Source organism: Mastigoproctus giganteus, chromosome 5 (assembly GCF_048544385.1).
Source record: "Mastigoproctus giganteus isolate SK-2022 chromosome 5, ASM4854438v1, whole genome shotgun sequence".
Lineage (NCBI taxonomy): Eukaryota > Metazoa > Arthropoda > Arachnida > Uropygi > Thelyphonidae > Mastigoproctus > Mastigoproctus giganteus.
In genome coordinates, this window is record NC_143579.1 from 148,375,138 (window position 1) to 148,394,921 (window position 19,784).

The following is a 19,784-nucleotide window of genomic DNA, read 5'->3' on the forward strand; positions in this document are numbered from 1 at the left end:
GCATTAGCAACTAAGGTCATACTGCTCTGGGATATGCGGTGGTCATTCCCTGACTTTTCCGCATCATCCGTATTTGGTGGTCACGGGCTCGAACCCCAGTCTAATCAAGAAGAATGTGCTACGGACTGCTGCTCCTGCCCATCTGGCTAGGGAGGTGCCTATAATGTTAGCAGGCCAGCTTTATCTTTGGCTGAAGTGACAGCAGAACCATCTGGTTTAGGCAGATGGTGGGAATAGAGATGAACAAAAGTTGCAGCCAAAGCTATTGGCCAAAGACCAGAATGCTCAACTACCATTTGGACAAGAAACAAGTTTTCTACTCTTAGTCTGTTCAAAATCTAGTTTGGACTGATTAATAACTGCTTTGCAATTCTTGCAAGCTTTTGTGTAGACAGAAATGAATCTGGAGATTTAGATGCAAGCCAATTGCAATATGCAACATTCTTATCTCACACAGCCTTGGCACATTTATTGGAAAACAAAGATAGATAAATGGCAAGATTTTAAGGCTGAGAGTATGGAATAAAGGATTTCATCAAAACAAGAATAATTTCACTGACATGATTTGAGCAAATGTTTCTTTTGTTCTCCATCAGAAGATTTGAAACAGTAATCCAAAAAATGAAAAGAAAATAAATCTTGCAGATCATCCCATTTTCCACTCTTGTTATTCCAAACAGGAGTTTGAGAATGGCCAAAAGAGAAAAGCACCACTGGAGAAGAAAGGGGCCACCAAGTTGTCATCTGAGGTGTCACTCACCTCAACCGTGGTTGAAAGGTTGTTTGTGAGAAAGAGATCAAGCATGTTGGTCATGTGGTTAGGATTGTCTGGTATTCTGGTAGGTAAATGAACAATCTATGCAAAGTCATTAGTAATTGCAAAAGCCTCAGCATTAAAACCAGCAAGGTCCATGTGACTAGAAAACAGAAGCCAGCTGGAAGTTATGAACATTAAAATCCCCAAGGAAATGACTTCACTGTTAGGAAAATTGGGCTGGAGAAAGTCAAGTTTCAATGATAGAAAGGCAAAGAGTTCCAAATGATTAGTGGAGTTGGGGGAACGATATATGCAACAGATGAATTTGACAGAAATGTGTAGAGAAAGATTTTAAGCCAGAGAAGATCAAAAGGAGATTCCAAGTTATTAAGTCTCTGACAGGAAATATCAGAACAGACATATGCACAAGTACCACCTTTGAAGCAAAAGGAATCATAGAGCAAAGAATTCAGACAACAGAGATGAGCAGTGTTTGATAATGGGAATTCCGTCAGTAAAAGTACATGGGGTTTGGCAGACTATAAGTGGAAATGACATCGCTGAGATCAGAACTGATATTTCACATATATTTGTGAAATAAGCAATGTTTGGGAGGTTTAAAATTTTTCGCAAATAAGTTTCTTCTATCAGTTTAATGATTCATGGTGTACAGAGGAAAAGGTGGTGAGGACATGCTGTATGAAGTAATGAAATTTTTGGATATATTGTACACATCGTAAGAACATACCCAGCTCCTTGACATATGCGAGGGGCCTCAACAATGCTGCCCCCCTTCATATACACTACTTGGATTCCCTAAAGTCACTATTTGGCAGAGCAGAGGCAGTGAGATTACACACTAGCTGATCTAGAAGCCTCCTTGAGAGTTACCAACAGGTTCGGTCCGGTTAACTACCTAGCTGCCAGCCTGCAAACACCGTTTTCAAGCTGTACTCTCTAAATGTAAGGAAGATTGGATCTCGCCATGATGTCCATCATAACCTCAAAAGACATTGGTCATATTGCATGATGGAAGAGATTGGGGGAGGGGAGGGGAGAGGCCTGAAGCTGGTCACCAAAGAAAAGCTCCGGTGACCAACTTCAGGGCTCTAATAAGCAAAGCAGGAGTATCGCACCGGTTGACAAGTCATCTACCACCTAGTATTGTCTGATAACATAGAATAGTGGAATTCCTCAACCCCCTGCTTACATCCGTTTACACCTGGGTGGTCACAGTCACCTCTTGAGTGCTAGCTGCCATATTTCATGACTTGCGCATGGGGATTATAACCCTAGGGGCTCACATCTGGTGAGTATGGGCTTAGCACACTCAGGGTCCTGAGCTGGATATCATCAATCTTCTTCTTCTTCTTCTTCTCTCTCTCTCTCTCTCTCTCTCTCTCTCTCTCTCTCTCTCTCTCTCTCTCTCTCTCTCTCTCTCTCTCTCTCTCTCTCTCTCTCAGGTGCATGTACAGCTAGGAGTATAGTTAATAAATTCGATGAACTTGAAGTGCTAGTCAAGACATCAAAGGCAGATATTCTTGGGATATCAGAGACATGGTGTCACACAGACATAAGCAGTGTGGAACTGGAATTTGGGGAGTACAATGTGTACAGAAAGGATACACAGGACAGGAAGGGAGGAGGGGTTATGCTGTTAGTTAAGTAACACAAAATCTAAGGAAGTGCATCCAATTGATGTTGGTAGACAATGCAATGTTGAGTCTGTTTGGTGTGACATAAGCACTGGAAAAAGAAAAATGAGAATAGGTGTGTGTTTATAGGCCTAATGAATCTGATGAGTATAATGAGCAATTGTGCAGAGAAAGAGCGTGCCAGTAAATTAGAGTGTCTTATAATAGGGGATTTTAATTTCCCAGTTATTGACTGGATATCCAGGAAATTAAACTCACAGACTAGCAAGGCTTTTGTGGATTTTTTGGATGATTGTTTTCTACAGCAGCATGTTCGGGAGGCAACTAGAAGGAGTAATACTTGATTTGATTATCAGTAATGATTCTTCATGCATCAAGAATCTGCAGATAAAGGAACCACTAGGTGGCAGTGATCACAGTGTGCTGAAGTGGGATTTACTCAAAGAGGTAACTACCATCAAGGGTAAAGGTAAGGGTTTTTGCTTTCGTAAAGGTGACTATGGTAGTCTGAGACAGTATTTAAATTCTATATGGTGGAACCGACTGATGATGTTACCGACAGCAAATTCAAAATGGGAAGCATTCAAAGAATTAATCTTGGAAGCTACTAGGCTTTTCATACCAACAAAGAAATATTGTTCAAGATTTAGGCCTAAATGGATGTCAGATAAACTAATTAGACATGTGACAGAGAAGAAAAATGCATGGGATACATATAAATTAACATGTGACACAGAAGTCTGATAGATATAAGCTGGTCTGTAACCAAGTTACAAAGGAGGTTAGGCAGGCGAAGGCAGATTATGATAAATCATTGGCAAAGGATGCAAAGAAAAACAGCAGAGTTCTTTACTTATGTAAACTCTAGAAGGGGATGAATCAGATTGGTTCACTTGATATTGATGGTTCAACTGGTGATGATCCTGCTCAGGTAACTAACAAACTAAATGAATATTTTGCATTGACATTCACACATCAGAAGTTATTCAGGGAGGGGAATGCCAGACATGTATTCAACTCTAGCAGTAAGCTAGATAATCTTGTAATAATTGAGAGTAAAGTGGAAGAGAAATTGTTGAAGATAAACACAAGAAAGGCACCTGGGGTGGATGGAATCTATCCAATTATATTAAAGGAGGCAGCAAAGGAAGTAAGCAAACCCTTAGCCATAATTATGAGAGCTTCCCTGGACTCAGGAGAGGTACCCATGAACTGGAGATGTGGGAATGTGACCCCAATCCACAAAGGAGGATCAAAGGGAGACACAGGTAATTACAGACCTGTTAGTTTAACTTCTGTTCCAGAGAAATTAATGGAGGAACTGGTTAAAGAAGCATTGCCAGATCATCTAGACAAGACTACAACTTGGACACAGTTTTGTTTGTTAAGAGGAAGTCTTGTCTGACTAATTTGATTGGATACTATGATGTAGTCACAAAGGAACTGGATGTAGGGAATAACTTTAATATTATATACTTGGATCTTAGAAAGGCTTTTGATACTGTTGCACATGGAGGACTGTTGCACAAATTGGAGCAGTGTGGCATTGGAGGCAAATTGCTGCTATGGATAAAGGGATGGTTGAGGGGTAGAAAACAGAGAGTGGTAATCAATGGACACTGCTCATCGTGGACTAATGTTATTAGTGGAGTCCCTCGGGGTTCAGTATTGGGTCCATTATTGTTTTCTGTATTTATAAATGATATTGATGATGGTATATCAAGCTTAATGTCCAAGTTTGCAGATGATACGAAGGTTGGCAGGGTTGTCAAGGACACTACTGACACTATGCTACTGCAACAGGATCTGGAAAGGTTGAGCAGATGGGCTGAGAGGTGGCAAATGAAGTTTAACATTGACAAATGTAAAGTACTACATATGGGAAGCAGTAATCCCAGAGTAACATGTGAACTCTGTGGTACCCACTTTAAGTGGTAGAGAATGAAAAGGACCTGGGGGGTAATTGTGCAGGCAGATATGAATTTTTCTCAGCAGTGCAGACGGTCGGTCTGCAAGAGCAGCTCATGGTGTTTTGTCAATGATATACAGGAATTTTTCTAGCAGGGATAAGGAGGTGATTATCCCCTTGTATAAGGCAATGGTCAAACCACACCTTGAGTACTGTATACAGGTCTGGAGGCCTCATTTTAAGAAGGATGTAGATCTGTTGGAACAAGTACAGAGAAGGGCAACAAGATTAGTGAATGGAGCAAAGGGTTGCTCTTACAAAGAAAGGCTTAAGTTTTGCAAATTACAGTGTCTGGAGACTAGTCACCTGTGAGGTGATCTGATTCAGGTGTATAGAGCCTTGAATGGTTTGAGCATGCTCAATGCTGATGGGATTCTTCCTCTTGCTCAGAATAATCGCCTGAGAGGGCATAAATTCAAATTGAGGAAAGACGGTTGTAGGATAGATGTGCAGAAATTTGCCTTTAGCCAGCGGGTGGTTGATTGCTGGAACAAACTTCCATCTGTCGCTGTAGAAGTTGATAGCTTAAATAGATTCAAGGCAGAACTTGACAAACATTTGGAGCGAGTGGATGGGTGAAATAAGGGTTTTTTTTTTTTTTTGGTTGATGCTATATAAGCTTGCTTTCTTGCATCATGTGCCTTTGCTAATGCTCGCTCTCTCTCTCTCTGGGTAACTTGGAATTTTTTTTTTTTTTTAGCAGGCTTCCTTGCACTATATGGCTAGTAATAATAATAATAATTATACTCATGGTTACTAACAGTCCCATCATTGTGAAAGTGCAAGCAGATGATCTGGCTGTCACAAAATAACCAGACTTTGCCAAAATTAGGTCCAACAAACTTGAATGTCACTCGAATGTCAATTCCATTAGCATTTTATAAGCCCTAGTTACAAGCACAGCTTTGACATATTTGAGAGAATATCTGCGACAGCCTCAAGGATCAAAACTTATACAATAAAATACAATGCTGTTAATTTTTTGGAGAATAGTGAAAATCTAAATACTTCAACAAGTGATATCTGCTGAAGAGCTTAGAGTTTTATTATTGACAAAATGCCACTAAAAAGAGCAACTTAGTTACTATTTTTCATGAGAAACATGTCTTCAAATTGTATAACCTAATAGATATACAAAAACTAATATCTTTATTCCTTATCACTGAAAATACCAACATATTTTATAATAGTAATGTGCAACAGGTTACTCTGTTATATAAGAGAGCACCTTATCCCCCAGAAATTTAAAAGCTGCATATCTTTGAATACATTACCAGAAACACTTACTGTGCAATTATAAAGAAAAAATCTATACATGCAAAAATGAATTTTTAAATCGGATGACAGTAATGATCCACGTGACCAATGGTGACATGAATGTCATCCTAAGATGACTGAAGGGTTAACAGAATTTTTATGATTACAACCACACTCCTCGACTTACATAAGGGCTGCATTCCGCGGAACTCTACGTAAGTCGAATTTTACGTAAGTCGGAATCTCCCTAACTGCTTATGCAGAACTCAACTATGCACAATGAATCTGATTGAAGCAAAAAAGAAATGTTAGACAAACATGTAAATAGAATTATTTATTCAATTTTTTTTATCTCGTGCGCAGGAAAAATTACAAAGGTGTACAAAATTACAAAAATTGTACTTAACACTGTGGAAACAAGCGCAATGCTTGAACCTATTAAACTACCCGTTGCTTGCCATGAACTTGGTTTGGGATTCGTCATACTTATCCTTATCATCTTCATAAATACTTCTTGCTTTTGCTATTCAAGCAAAAGCAAGTCTAATGGCCATTCAGGCCATTAGACTCAGGGGCACTTGCTTCTGAATCTAATTTTCCATCCATATTATTAACAGCTTTTCCATCTTCAATATAGCACCTGAATACTGTTTTGTGATTACTGCTGTTTATCTTATATGTGTTGATCCCTTAACATACTCTTTTATACGCACACTGTCCTTTAAAATAGTATTCACTGTTGAAGCTGAGAGACTTAATTCCCTTAAAATAGATGACAAACTTTGTCCTGCTTCGTACTTCTTAATCATTTTCATCTTCAATTCTAAGTCAATTTGTTTCATTTCCTTGCACTTTCTGTTGGTAATAAGTAAAAGATATTTCTTGGCTAAATGCCCAAGAGTATGAAGGAGTTTATTTATGTATGGGTGATGCACACACATTAATTCAACTATCTAGGTAGTTTTAATGGATCATTTTAATTACATCTCATATTGTGAACACCTTCACAACGAGTTGCCATGGTATTGCACTACCTCGAATAAACAACGCTTCACTTATGGAGAAGACTAATGCACTAATGCATGGGTAATGCACATACACACAGCGGATCCCACCATCATCTGGGTAGTGGTGGTATCCCCCACCCCACAGAATAAGTAACATCAGTCTTCTCTAGGTGAAGTGTTATTTATTTGAGGTAGTGCAATACCATGGTAACTTGTTGCGAAGGTGTTCACAATATGAGATATAATTAAAATGATGCATTAAAACTACCCAGGTAGTAGAAATGATGTGTGTGCATTACCCATGCATAAATAAACTCCTTCATTGTAATAGGGTGATTCCATGTCAAGTGGCCTAATTTTTAAGATGGTCCCTGCTTGACCATCTTCAATTTTGTTGAAACTCGGTGTACATGTTTAAACAGGTTTCCAAAGAAGCTGTGCAAAAATTTAGTTCAAAATATCGTATGTTTGAGGCACCAGCACTTTTTTCATGGAGGTCATGAAAATCACAAAAAATTTTCAAAGTTTTAAGTGTTACTGTTGCACAACATTGAGAGGTAGTGCTCTGAAACCTGGTATACCTAGTTAACTTTTGGCAAAGAATGCAAAACTTTTGGTGTCCAGGCTCAAAAACCTTCACATTTTTTATGATGCGGTCTAAAACTGGCACCAAAAATTTGTCGTGACAAATTTAAGCAAGACTCTTGAAAGTCATAACTTTGAAATAAAAACCTTTGGTACCTTCTTTGGGAATTCCATTTAAAATCTGCATGAATTCAGCCTAACTAAATATGAGCTCTTATACTTGTTTGCTGTCTGAGATATTTTCCTTCAAAGACAAAATCAAATTGTGAAAGTCAAAATTTGACCTATTTTTAGGGGAAAATATCTTAATGTGGGACACATTCAATTCTCTCGGTTTTGCCATCATTGGGAAAGAGTAGGTTTTAAGCAACAAGAATCATGGTTTTTCAGTTTTGTGTTTTGCTACTTAAGGCTATAAAAATGGCCTTAAACATTTTGTATTTTCCACATAATATTTGCATTCTTATTTGATGGTGAAATTTCACATCTCAATAAGGACAGAACTATTGCATTTACAAGACTGAAATTTTCTGCAATTACTCTGCCCTTTGGTTTAAGGAGAAAGGATATATTGCAATGCACAAAAAGATCTGTATTTTTTACAATGGGAGTGAAAATGGCAAGAAAAGAAATGCTGGGCTTCTTTAGTGCAACATCCCCCAAACCTGAAAAGTGGTCTTTATTCAGGATTCCAAGCATAAAGATGATGTTCTTATTGGTTTCTAAGCTTGAAAGAAATAACTGCAACAAATTTTATTTAAAACACAATACAATTTGAAATAAGCAAGTGAGCGTGAAGATATTGAATCATTGCTTTGTAATAGACTAGAATTTTTTATTGATGGTTGATATTACTACTTCAGGCAATCTACATTGTCGTCCCATTGTTGTTGTTTTTGGAGCGAAGATTGGCAATAATTTGTTGTTCAGGAATCCAGCATACATCTTGTCTAGCAGGCCAGTGAAATGAGCAAGCTGCTCCATGAGGATGCATGAAATTTACCAATACATAGTGTTCTTCAAATGAAATTATACAATTATTTTCAATCCACCAATTATTATCATTTATTATCATAAATACAGGCAGTGTATCGGCCAAGTTATAAATTAACAATTGGCACATAATGAATATCGATTTCATTAGTCTGATCTACATGAGCTACAAATGAAGGTGTGTCATTTGATACCCTGCAAACACGAATCTGTCTTGCATGAATAGGAATGAAGTGATGATTTTCTCTTGTTCCAGCAATAGTATGACCGTCTATGAATCTTTTCTCTTCAAATGGCCTTACTTGCTCAATTTCCTCTTTAGAAACAAAACAGAATTTTATTCCAGTCATATGTTTGTCACAAAATTCAAACATGTTTCTTGGTGTCAGGATTTTGTTTTCAATTGGGAATTGCAGACTTGCACGTGCTGCCAATCGTTTTATTGTTCCACCAATTCCATCACATGGTGACTTGCCATGACTACTGCCAAAATAATTCCATTCAGCACTGATATCAAAATCCATCTGATGATGATACAAGTTAATAAAATTCTTGTATTGAGCTGCAGAACCATTACTGAAGTAGTAAATGTGCCTGATTTCTGTCATGAAACTCTACAAATATTCAATTAAGTTGGTTAGGAAATCATGCACTGCAATTGTGTCATGTTGAAAGCAGTCATTGATTATGCAGAAACTTATATTCTGAAGTTCAACATCCGTGTAATAAATGACAAATGGATGCAATGTAGCCTGGCTATTCTCCCAGTGGAAACCTTGAACACCATCTTGCACAACAAATGAATAATTTTCTGCAAAATCCATCAAGATGACCAATTCTCCTGTCTTTCCTTTGTTGACTTCAAATGGTAGCTTTGAAGTTTAGCAATGTAGTGATGACAGGAAAGGTTAAATATCTTTGTACTCAACTCTTCATTAAAATCTTCTGTTGTTAATTGTTTTGTGTCCAGTGTATCTCTGTCAGTATGTATCCATTGCTTGAATTCAATAATATCTTCTGGTTCACTGATTTCAAAAATATTCTCTAGAAACTTTTAATTCATTTACTCCTGGACATTTTTCACATCGATGAAGCACACAGTCTTTTGACTCCAAATCACAGACTGTTTTACCAATGAGAACATTGTAATCACATTCAACAGGACTTTCTGCTAGCATTAACTTGACATTTTGATGGATGGTCGAAGTTCACAAAATTTAGAAAATCCAATGTCAGATCCATTTCTATCTCAATAAGTTATAAACATTTCCTTCAAGTTGCTGAGTAGTAGACGCTTTTGAATTTGCATTTTTATTCCATCTGCATTTCTAATGGAAATGTAATCTTTCTTTCCAGGGCATATCCAACTAAATTCATCATCTTCAAAAAATTCTTCTTCAATTCTTTCAGCAGCTCATTGTAATCTAAGAAATTTCCACACTGATGACTTGCCCTCCATGATGTCATTTGGATCCAAGCCACTAATAGATGCAATTTTACTGGCAATTAAATCTTGTACTTGACTTGCCTTCCTTTCGGCATAGCCTTGTGAGTCTTTCTTAACCATTTGTAGAAATTTCAGAGGAGAAATACTATCAAACTTGTGTTCAAGCTTTCAGTCACTTGCATTTTGTCATCACAGTCTGATCCAGATGAAGCTGATGTTCTTGTTGCTGCTTTTGGCTGTTAGACTCTTTTCGGCATGATGGGCACAGCTTCTGGTCTGGTTTTATGTCTACCTTTGTTGGGTCTTTCAGGCAGTCTGCTACTGACAAATCAATTGGTTGTAAACTTTTTTTCACCATATGATTTTTCTTCTGGAAAGGATTGCAACATGGATGCTGCAAAAATTCAAATTTTGCCAAAATAAAGCTTCATGATGTAGACAAATTGTCTTCTTCACCTAGTTTTAATCCACAATGTCGACCTATCAGCTGTTGTTCTTCAAATTCAAATTCTTTAAATAATTTTAACCCAGTTTTGCATGTATAGGATAGCACATGACAATTAGAATTATCCATATAACTGATGGTGCATGAGTCCAGCTTATCTCCAGCGAAATCTTCCGATTCCATGGCTTTCATGCTGACTAATAAGTGGATGTTTCTGCAAGCAATGAAAACTTAACTTTATTACAGTCAAACAATAAAAAACAGAGGAATAAAAAAAACTAACTGTTCATCATGAAGATAAAACACATTAATAACAGCACGGTTCAAATATCAGCTATTTATACTTTTTTGTATGATTCTAGAATATTCCAGAATCATAGAATGTTCAGCAATATTTTATTTATTATTATTTTTTTAATTCTAGAATATTATATAATTCTTGGATATTCTTCTAGAATATTCCAGAATTCTAGAATATACTCTATTTCTAGATTATTCTAAACTTTAGGCAGGATTCAGGAAGTTTTCTGCAACAAAAAAGATCTCACAAAATAACAATACAGCACCTTTTGACAAGTAGCACATAAAACTACTTAGTTTTATGTGCTACTTGATGTTTAGGCTTAATTTTAAGGCCTTAAGTGCAAAGACACAAAACAGATAAACCACGATCCTTGTAGCTGAAACTCTGCTCTTTCCAGTGGTGGCAAAAACAAGAGAATTGAAGGTGTCCCACATTAAGATATTTGCCCCTAAAGATAGGTCAAATTTAACTTTCAAATTTTGAGTCAATCTTTGAAGGAAAATATCTCAGCCAGAAAACAAGTATAAGAGCTCATATTTAATTAGGCTGATTTGTGCAGTTAGTAAGTGGAATGTCCAAAGAAGAAGTTACCAAAGGTTTTTATTTCAAAGTCATGACTTTCAAAACTCTTGCTTAAATTTGTAGGGGCAAATTTTTGGTGCCAGTTTTAGACAGCAATGTAAAGGTTTTTGAGCCTGTACACCAAAAGTTTTGCATTCTCTGCCAAAAGTTAACTAGATATGCCAAGTTTCAGAGCACTACCTCTCATCATTGTCCAACAATAACACTTAAAACTTTCAAAATTTTTTATGATTTATTCTGCATAACACAAGTGACCTCCACAGAAAAGGTGCTGGTGCCTCAAGCATACTATATTTTAAACTGAAATTTTGCACAGCTTCATTTGAAACCTGTTTAAACATCCACACCAAGTTTCAACAAAATTGAAGGTGGTTGAGCAAGGATCTCTAGGCCACTTGACATGGAATGACCCAATAAGTAAACAGGAATGAAGAAAAGATTCTGATAATTTGTTTTTTATATGATTAAAATTTTCAGGGAAAGGGAAACATATTTCACCATAATAACATAAAACGCACTCAATTCCAGTTATCGGTATTATCGAAAATGCAATAAGATGGAGTTTACTACCCATTTATAATAGATTGCACTAACAGAAAAGCCCAATAAACCAGAAAGTGCAATTTGTTTTTGTTTTATGGTCATAATGCTGTTTAGAAAAATATCAAAAAGGTGTTCAAAAATTGATTCTTATAAAGGAATATATGATAATTATGAAAGTACAGTACATTCTCCGACCGGACTGCATAGCCCTTCCTCAATAGCGGCATTTGTAAACGTGTTGGCCATGTGTTTTGTTTTTGCATCCTTTAGTAAAAGTGATTTTTGTGTTGTGCTTTGACATAAATTTATATAAAACTGGATCTTTTAAAGAGATAAATAGCTTAGTTATATAGCGAAAATTTCAACTTCTGAGGTCTTGGAACAAATTACGAAAAAAAAAAAAAAGAGAGAGAGACAATGTGCTACTGGGTTCACATTATATTTTCAATATACCTCCATTTATTCCTAAGGGACGCAAAATATGTTTCCATATTTTTTTTCACTTTGCACTAGCCAGCAAAAACTTACGTAAAGTTGAATTTATGTTAAGTCAAATATTATGTAAGTTGGGGAGTGCCTGTATTGGTTTTATCCAGTACAGTGCAACAGGTTGATCCCTAATATCAGGTGGGATCTGATTACTCCACATTATGGTATATCATGTAGGTTGCTCTTTGGCTTTGAAAATTCCTGTCGCTCATCATTTATCTGCCTTTGGAAGATTTATTACCTGCAATTGTGACAGGAGTATCATTGATCTGATTAGTTGTTGCTCATTGTACAGTGTTGTACAGTGGATTACTTGGAGTCTAAAATCAAGAAAGATGGACATGCATTTACCCTCTGGCAGGCACATAAATAGTGACTGTGTGGTTGTCTACTTCCCTAACCAGTTTTTCTTCGGTGGGGGGATCAAAATAGTTCACAATGAGTAAAATTCAAACCTTTATTTTTAATTCTAACACAGTATTGTATATTAAGATCAAAAATATCAAAAACAAGGTCCTAATAATAATTTTTAATTTTTTTTAAAAATCATTTTAATTTCTTAAAATAATTGTTTTTGAAATAAAGCAATGTTATAAATAAAACAACACAAGTGGAACAATATGTCTACATATAAACAGTTGGACAAGCAGAGTATAGAGCAGGGGTGGGCAACTTTTTTCGTCAACGGGCCGAATGAAATTTTCGTATCATGATGCGGGCCGAAAAATTTTCGCATCATGGTGCGGGCCGGAATAGATTGAACGATTTAATAAAAAAAATCAGAACCTAAAAAAATGTTATATTACTTGAATTACCAAATTATTAATGTATTTTTAAAAAAAATATCTGAATGTCCAATTACCATTGAAAATGCGGCATTCGGCATCAATTTCTTTTTTTTTTTAATTGGCTCATTTTATGGGCTATAAATTATATTAAATTAAAAATTGTAATAATTAGAAAAGGCATAAAACATAAAATATCTTGCACCAATATCATTTTTTTCAATAAGAAGTCAAACCCAAAGGAACTTCGTTCGATCGATGCTACAATAATAATTAGGAAATAACTCTTTGACGCTGCGTAGAATCACTTGGTTACTGTTGTACTGGCCGCGATTCCCAATTGAACCGAATTAAGCCGAACGTTTATGGCGAGTGTAGTCAGGTATGGATTTTCTATATTTATGCATTTACCGAGGGGGCCGGATTCAACATCGTCGCGGGCCGGCTGTTGCCCATCCCTGGTATAGAGCAATCAACTGCACAACTTACTTAAATTCATGCATTACATTTAAATAAGAAATTTTATATAATTTGCAATTAATGATTTAATTTAATAATTTAATTTATATTATTTATATTAATTTACATTAATAATTAATTATTAATCATATAATTTAATGATTTGCAACCAAATAAAATCCAGACTGTTGTTAATTTTGGGTGCCCTAGCATCACTCGGTTTTCATCTTAAAAAGTACTGTCTGTCCCAAAAAGGTAAATAAAGCAAATGACAACTTTTATAAAAATGAATTCTGGATGTATTTTACAATAAGATAAAATATGTCACATTCTTTACAAGTTTACACTACAGAATACAGGTTCTTTTACAAGAGAAAGTTATTTAATTCTTAAACCAACGTTTTTTTGGTAGCCACCTTAAGTTATTAAAACTAATATTACTCACATGAACTTGAATCATTTTCACAAATTCATTCAAACTTTAAAGAAAAACATTTGATCCATTCAGACACTTTGAATAACTTGATTCATGAAGTTTCTTCTTCAGAATTAACTTCTAACGCTAGTTCATTAGATCAGCCATTTTCAGAGAAGTTTAACCTCCCTTCCCCATGCACAGATGTAAAAAATAACTTGCCTAACTCTTGAATTAGAAACAAGAAGACTGCTCTATCACTGCAATTACCTCTGTACAGTCCTTTCCCCAAGGTTTTCCCTTTTTAAAACCTTTTAATCGGCAAGAAAAACTTGGTCACTTTTTAATGCTGCTCTACATTTTCAATCTATTTAAGAACAGTTTGTTTCTTTATAATGATAATGTATATATTTAATTTTTTTTTTTTTAAATAAAACCATTGGGACATGTACATTTTGTGTTTGGGCTCTTCTCCCTTCTTTGGGCAGTTTTCCATTAGGGGAATTAAAGTGTTGCTAATGCTTGCACAGCTGAGAATAGTGGATTGCAACACTTGTGAAAACGCTTGCATTCCTTCACTATTGTTACTCTGTTCATGTGAGCACCTCCTTGTTTACACTTTGACTTAAAAGAAACTCTCAAGTCAAAGTTTTCTTGAGACTCCTTTTTCTTAATAGTTCCCGATTGTTCAAATAAAATGGGATCTCCTAAGTAACTCTGATTATATCAGAAGTGTGAGAGTCTTGCTGCTGTGCAATCTATCATTTCGGCATACCAGCCTTCACTAAGCTTTTTCCATCATGAACTTGAATCGAAGTCATCTTGATAAGATGACTTCGACTATGTATTATCAAGAGGATAATACATGGCAAGTTTTGGTTTTTTTTTAAGTTCCCAAAATGGAATTTTCTCGTCTAAAATTTTTTCTTCTTCTTAGCAAAGTCTGTTTGCTCTAAATTTATTCATGACATCTTCTCCAAACAAGATGTGAAACCACATAAGAAACAACATCTCTATCTTTATAATGCTATTAGGAATGAAACTTCTTTTAAAATTTGAGTATTTTACAAATGTACTAGACAAGTTACCTTGATGAAACAAACTGGCTCTTCAAATTCAAGCAGAATTCTTTTTGCAAATTCAATGTTAAGCATGTCCAAAAGCTTAAAAGATATAAAAGAACACTACACTCCAGTATCTAACAAATAAGGGTAATTAACAACTTCAATTTTCAACATAAAACAATTGCAAAATTTTTTTTTTTTTCATCATGAGATGGTTTCTTCAATACAGCACTGATTCTCATTATTCTCTGTCCATGTTTGTTAACATTCTTTAGTCACCATCTGATTCATTATACTGAATCAGAAAAAATACCTTCACTGCTTGATGGCATGGCCACTCTCCTAAGGAATTCTATTGTACATGTTTTTTTTTTAAGAAGACTATGCTGGTTTGTTTATCTCTGTTAACTCTGCAAGATTCAGCAAAAAGTCCATATTTCCCACAGGGAGATTTGTTCTTACGGTTGTCTGGAATCATCAATCTATGTAACCACTTGTCTTTTACTATCTAAATAGGATCTTATGCAGGTAGTAGTAGTAGCAGAGGCATGTGATGCAGAAAGCAAGCTTGTGTAGCATCAGCCAAAAAAAAAAAAAAAAACCATTTCACACATCCATTTCTTTAAACATTTGTCCAGTTTCTCCTTGAATTTATTTAAGCTGTCAATTTCCACAACAGATGGAAGTTTTTGTTCCAGCAATCAACTACTCACTGACTAAAGGCCAATCTATTCTAACTGTCTTTCCTCAATTTGAATTTATGCCCCCACAGGTTCGTAACTAATCTGAGCAAGACGAAGGATCCCATCAAAATTGAGCCTGCTTTACCCAATCAAGGCCTTATACACCTCAGTCAGATATCTTACAAGTGCTTGTCTCCAGCCGCTGCAATTTGCAGAACTTAAAACTTTCTACATAAGATGACCCCCTTCATTCCCCTCACCAATCTTGTTGCCCTTTTCTTACACGCTCAAGCAACTCTACAGCCTTCCTAAAATGAGTTCTCCAGACCTGGACCTGTACACAGTACTCAAGGTGTGGCCTGACCATTGCCTTATACAAAGGGATAATCACCTTTTCCCTACTAGCAAAATTCTTGTATATCATTGACAAAACCACATGACTGACTCCGGCAGCCTGTCTGCACTGTCAGAAAACTTCATATCTGACTTGAACAATTACCCCCAGGTCTCTTTCATTCTCCACTACCCTAAGCGTAGTACCACACAGTTGGTACGTTTCTCTGGGGTTACTTCTACCCATATGCAGTACTTTGCATTTGTCAAAGTTAAACTTCAGATGCCACTTCTCAGCCCATCTGCCCAAATTTTCTACATCCCATGGCATAGCACACTGCCATTAACAACTACACCAACCTTTGTATCATATGCACAACATTAAGTCTGATATACCTTCATCAACATCCCCGATAAATATACAAAATAACAGTGGCTCCAACATCGAATCCTGGGGGACTCCATTAATAACATTAGTCCACCAAGAGCAGCATCCATTGATTACCACTCTGTCTTCTCCCACTCAACCACCATTTTATCCATTGATATCAAAATTATTTTTTTCATTCAGTTCCTGTGTAACCACTTCATAGTATCCAATCGAATTTCTCAGACAAGACCTTCCCTTAACAAACCCATGCTGTGTCTGAATCATTACTGCAGTGTTGTCTAGATCAGTGCTACTCAAAGTGTGTTCCACAGACCGGCACCGCGCCACAAACTGTTTGTTACCAGTCCGCAATGAACAGGAAGTTTGTTGTGGACATTCCTAGTCAGCAACAATTCTTCCGTTACCGGTTTGCGACGGTTGTATTTTCCAAAAGTACCAGTCTGTGACGGATTGTAAATAAAAGGAACTGGTCTTTCACCACAAATACTTTGAGAAGCACTGGTCTAGATGATCCTAACTGGTCTGTAATTACTCTTGAATTGGGAATACATTTTTGCACATCTCCAGTCCATGGGGACCTCCCCTGAATCCAAAGATGTTCTCATAATTATGGCTAAGGGTTTGCTTACTTCCTTTGCCCCCTCCTTTAATATAACTGGCTAGATCCCATCCACCCCAGGTGCCTTTCTTGTGTTTAGCTTCAACAATTTCCCCTCCACTTTGTTTTCAGTTATTACAAAATCATTAGGCACCCTGCTACAATTTGATAACCTTCTGGCATTTTACTCCCTTAATAACTTTCATGTGTGAAAGCAGATGCAAAATACTCATTCAGATTGTCAGCCATCTGAGCAGGATCATCAACATTCGAACCATCGATATCAAGTGGACTAATCTGATTCATCCCATACCTTGTAGAGTTTATATAACTAAAGAAAGATTTATATAACTAAAGAATTGTTTCCTTTGCGAAATATTTCTCGTAATCTGCCTTTGCTTGCCTAAACTCCTTTGTGACTTGATCATAGGCTTCTGTGTAGCTGATAATTTATATGCTTCCCATGCATTTTTCTTCTATGCCACAAGTCTCAGTTCATTTGACATACATTTAGGCCTAAATTCTTAAATTGGTATGAAAAACCTAGTAGCTTCCACGATTACTTCCTTGAATGCTTCCCATTTAGAATTTGCTGCTGGTAACATCATCAGTTAGTACAATATATACAATTTTAAAACTGTCTGAGACCACTGTAATCACCTTTACAGAACCAAAAACCCTTCCCTTTACCCTTGATGGCAGTAATATCTTTAAGTAAATCCCATATCAGTACACTGTGATCACTGCCACCCAATAGTTCCTTTATCTGCAAATTCTTAATGCACGAATAATCACTGCTGATCAAGAGCATTACTCTCTCTCTCTGGTTGCCTAACAGTGTTGCTGTAGAAAACAATCATCGAATAAAGTCTTTCTAGTGTCCGGGTGACCAACCCACAAGTCCCAGTCAATATCTGGGAAGTTAAAATCCCCCATTATTAGATAATCTGATTTACTGGCCCACTATTTCTCTGTATAGTTGTTCATTGTACTCATCAGGCGAGGATCTCCTGTTAATCCTTTCTGATCTCCAAAATTTCCAGAGAAATTCTAGAGTTCCTCCACTGCCTAGTTTTGTTCTCCAACTGTACAAGATGCAAACTAAAAACATTTACTTACGAGTCAATATCAGATGTACCTAGAGCAGACATCCTTTCTTCAGATTTTTTCTTGCCTAATCTTGCATTTAAGCCAGGCTTAGTGACTGATCAATTATTTTTATATATTACTCTCCTCATATCTTGATTTATTCCTTTCAAAAACTGATCAAATCCCAACCTATCCATAAACTGCATTTCCAAGTTATTATTATTATTAGCCATATGGTGCAAGGCAGCCTGAGGCTTATGCTGCACCAGCCAAAAAAAAAAAAAAAAAATTCTCTCTCTCACTCTGAGAGAGAGAGAGAGAGAGAGAGAGAGAGAGAGAGAGAGAGAGAGAGAGAGAGAGAGAGAGAGAGAGAGAGAGAGAGAGAGAGAGAGAGAGAGAGAGAGCGAGAGAGAGAAGAGAGAGAGAGAGAGCGAGAGAGAGAAAGAGAGAGAGAGAGAGTGGGGGGGGGGAGAAAAAGTAGAAGGGAATCACCAAGAAAGAGAAGAATGATGATATCCAGCTCAGGACCCTGGGTTTGCCAAGCCCATACTCACCAGATGTGAATCCCTGGGGTGTCTATTTCAAACTAGCTCTTGACTCTGTGCTGTGTAACCTGCTGCAACAGCACTGAATACTTTTATCTAGACTTTGTACACAGGATAGTATTTTATCAAAGTGAGATGTAATCAAGTTTTTTTTAGAGAACTCCTCAAATGAGGCCATCTAAGTATGAAGTGAAAGCCAAACGTTTCTGGACTAGAGCAATAAAATTAATTTACATTAGACTTACATTAGCTACATGAATGGCATTATCCACTTCAAAGTAGTCTCCTCCAAATTTATACATCGATTTCAGTGCTTCCCCCACTGTTTTAAGCATCTCTTGAACCCCCTTGTTTCATGATACTGTCCAATAATTTCTGTGATTCAGCTTGTATCGCAATGTAGTCTTCAAATCTTCATCATTTTAATTTGATTTTTCTTTTTGGGAAACAGGAAGTAGTAACGGATGGGGGGAGCAGTTTGGGAGGATGTGGGTCCACCACCATTTTGTTTTTGGCTAAAATCTGCTGAACCAACAATGCAACATGGATTGGAACACCGGTGTAATGAAGAAGGCAATCCTGAAAGTGCCAAATGCATGGGTGTTTCCTCCTGACATCCTTCGCCAAACGAGTTAACTCTGCCGTCGAGCTGGCGATTTACAATTTGGCCTCGCAGAAAGGAACTCCTGGTGAGAAAGTCCTTCACTGTTGAAAAAAAATCTGCATTCTCTTGATATTTATCTGATCTGCCTTGCCTTTTTTGGATGATCGATTTTTCCACTGGGAGAATTGCTGCTTTGACACCTGGGAAAGGAGGTTTCTGTCCTTTTCAGTCTGTACTCTTACAAGTCCCTGTGCACACAAAGCCAGTTCTGTTTATGTTTGTCACTCAGCAAATGGGGCACAAATTTTTCAGCACGTCTATTGGTGCAAAACTAGCCACACAAACTCAGAATTAATTAGTACACTGGTATCTAATGGCACATTGCTATACCACATATAGTAAGCACTCCATGCAGCCAGTGCAGAAACTTCTGGCTTGCACCTCATATAGGGTATGACTTTGTGATCTTTAGAAATGTAGAATCAATTACAAAGGACACCTGATTTTGCAAGTAAAGCAATACCAGGGCCTTCCCTTGCAAGTGATGTTTTATAATAAAATCGGGTGTTCTTCCAGCAAAGTGCATCAGTTCTTTGCAGTTGTTCTTTTTCCTCAAAAAAAATCAAAGGGATGTTCCTTATTATCAAGAAATTTCGAAGTAATGAAACTGGATTATGGAAAGCACCGTTTGCCTTCACATCTTAGCTAATGCCAAGATGTGAAGGCAAACTAGAATTTCAATTCATTTTGATGAATTATCTTAATTATTTTTTTATTTAAACAAA

General features: G+C 36.7%; 1 protein-coding gene across 1 annotated transcript in view; it reads right to left on the minus strand.

The window, feature by feature from the left end:
* LOC150085759 (uncharacterized) overlaps nucleotides 1–19,784 on the minus strand; it is a 144,388-nt gene that overhangs the window by 111,927 nt on the left and 12,677 nt on the right. The gene's annotated exons all lie outside the window — the stretch shown is intronic.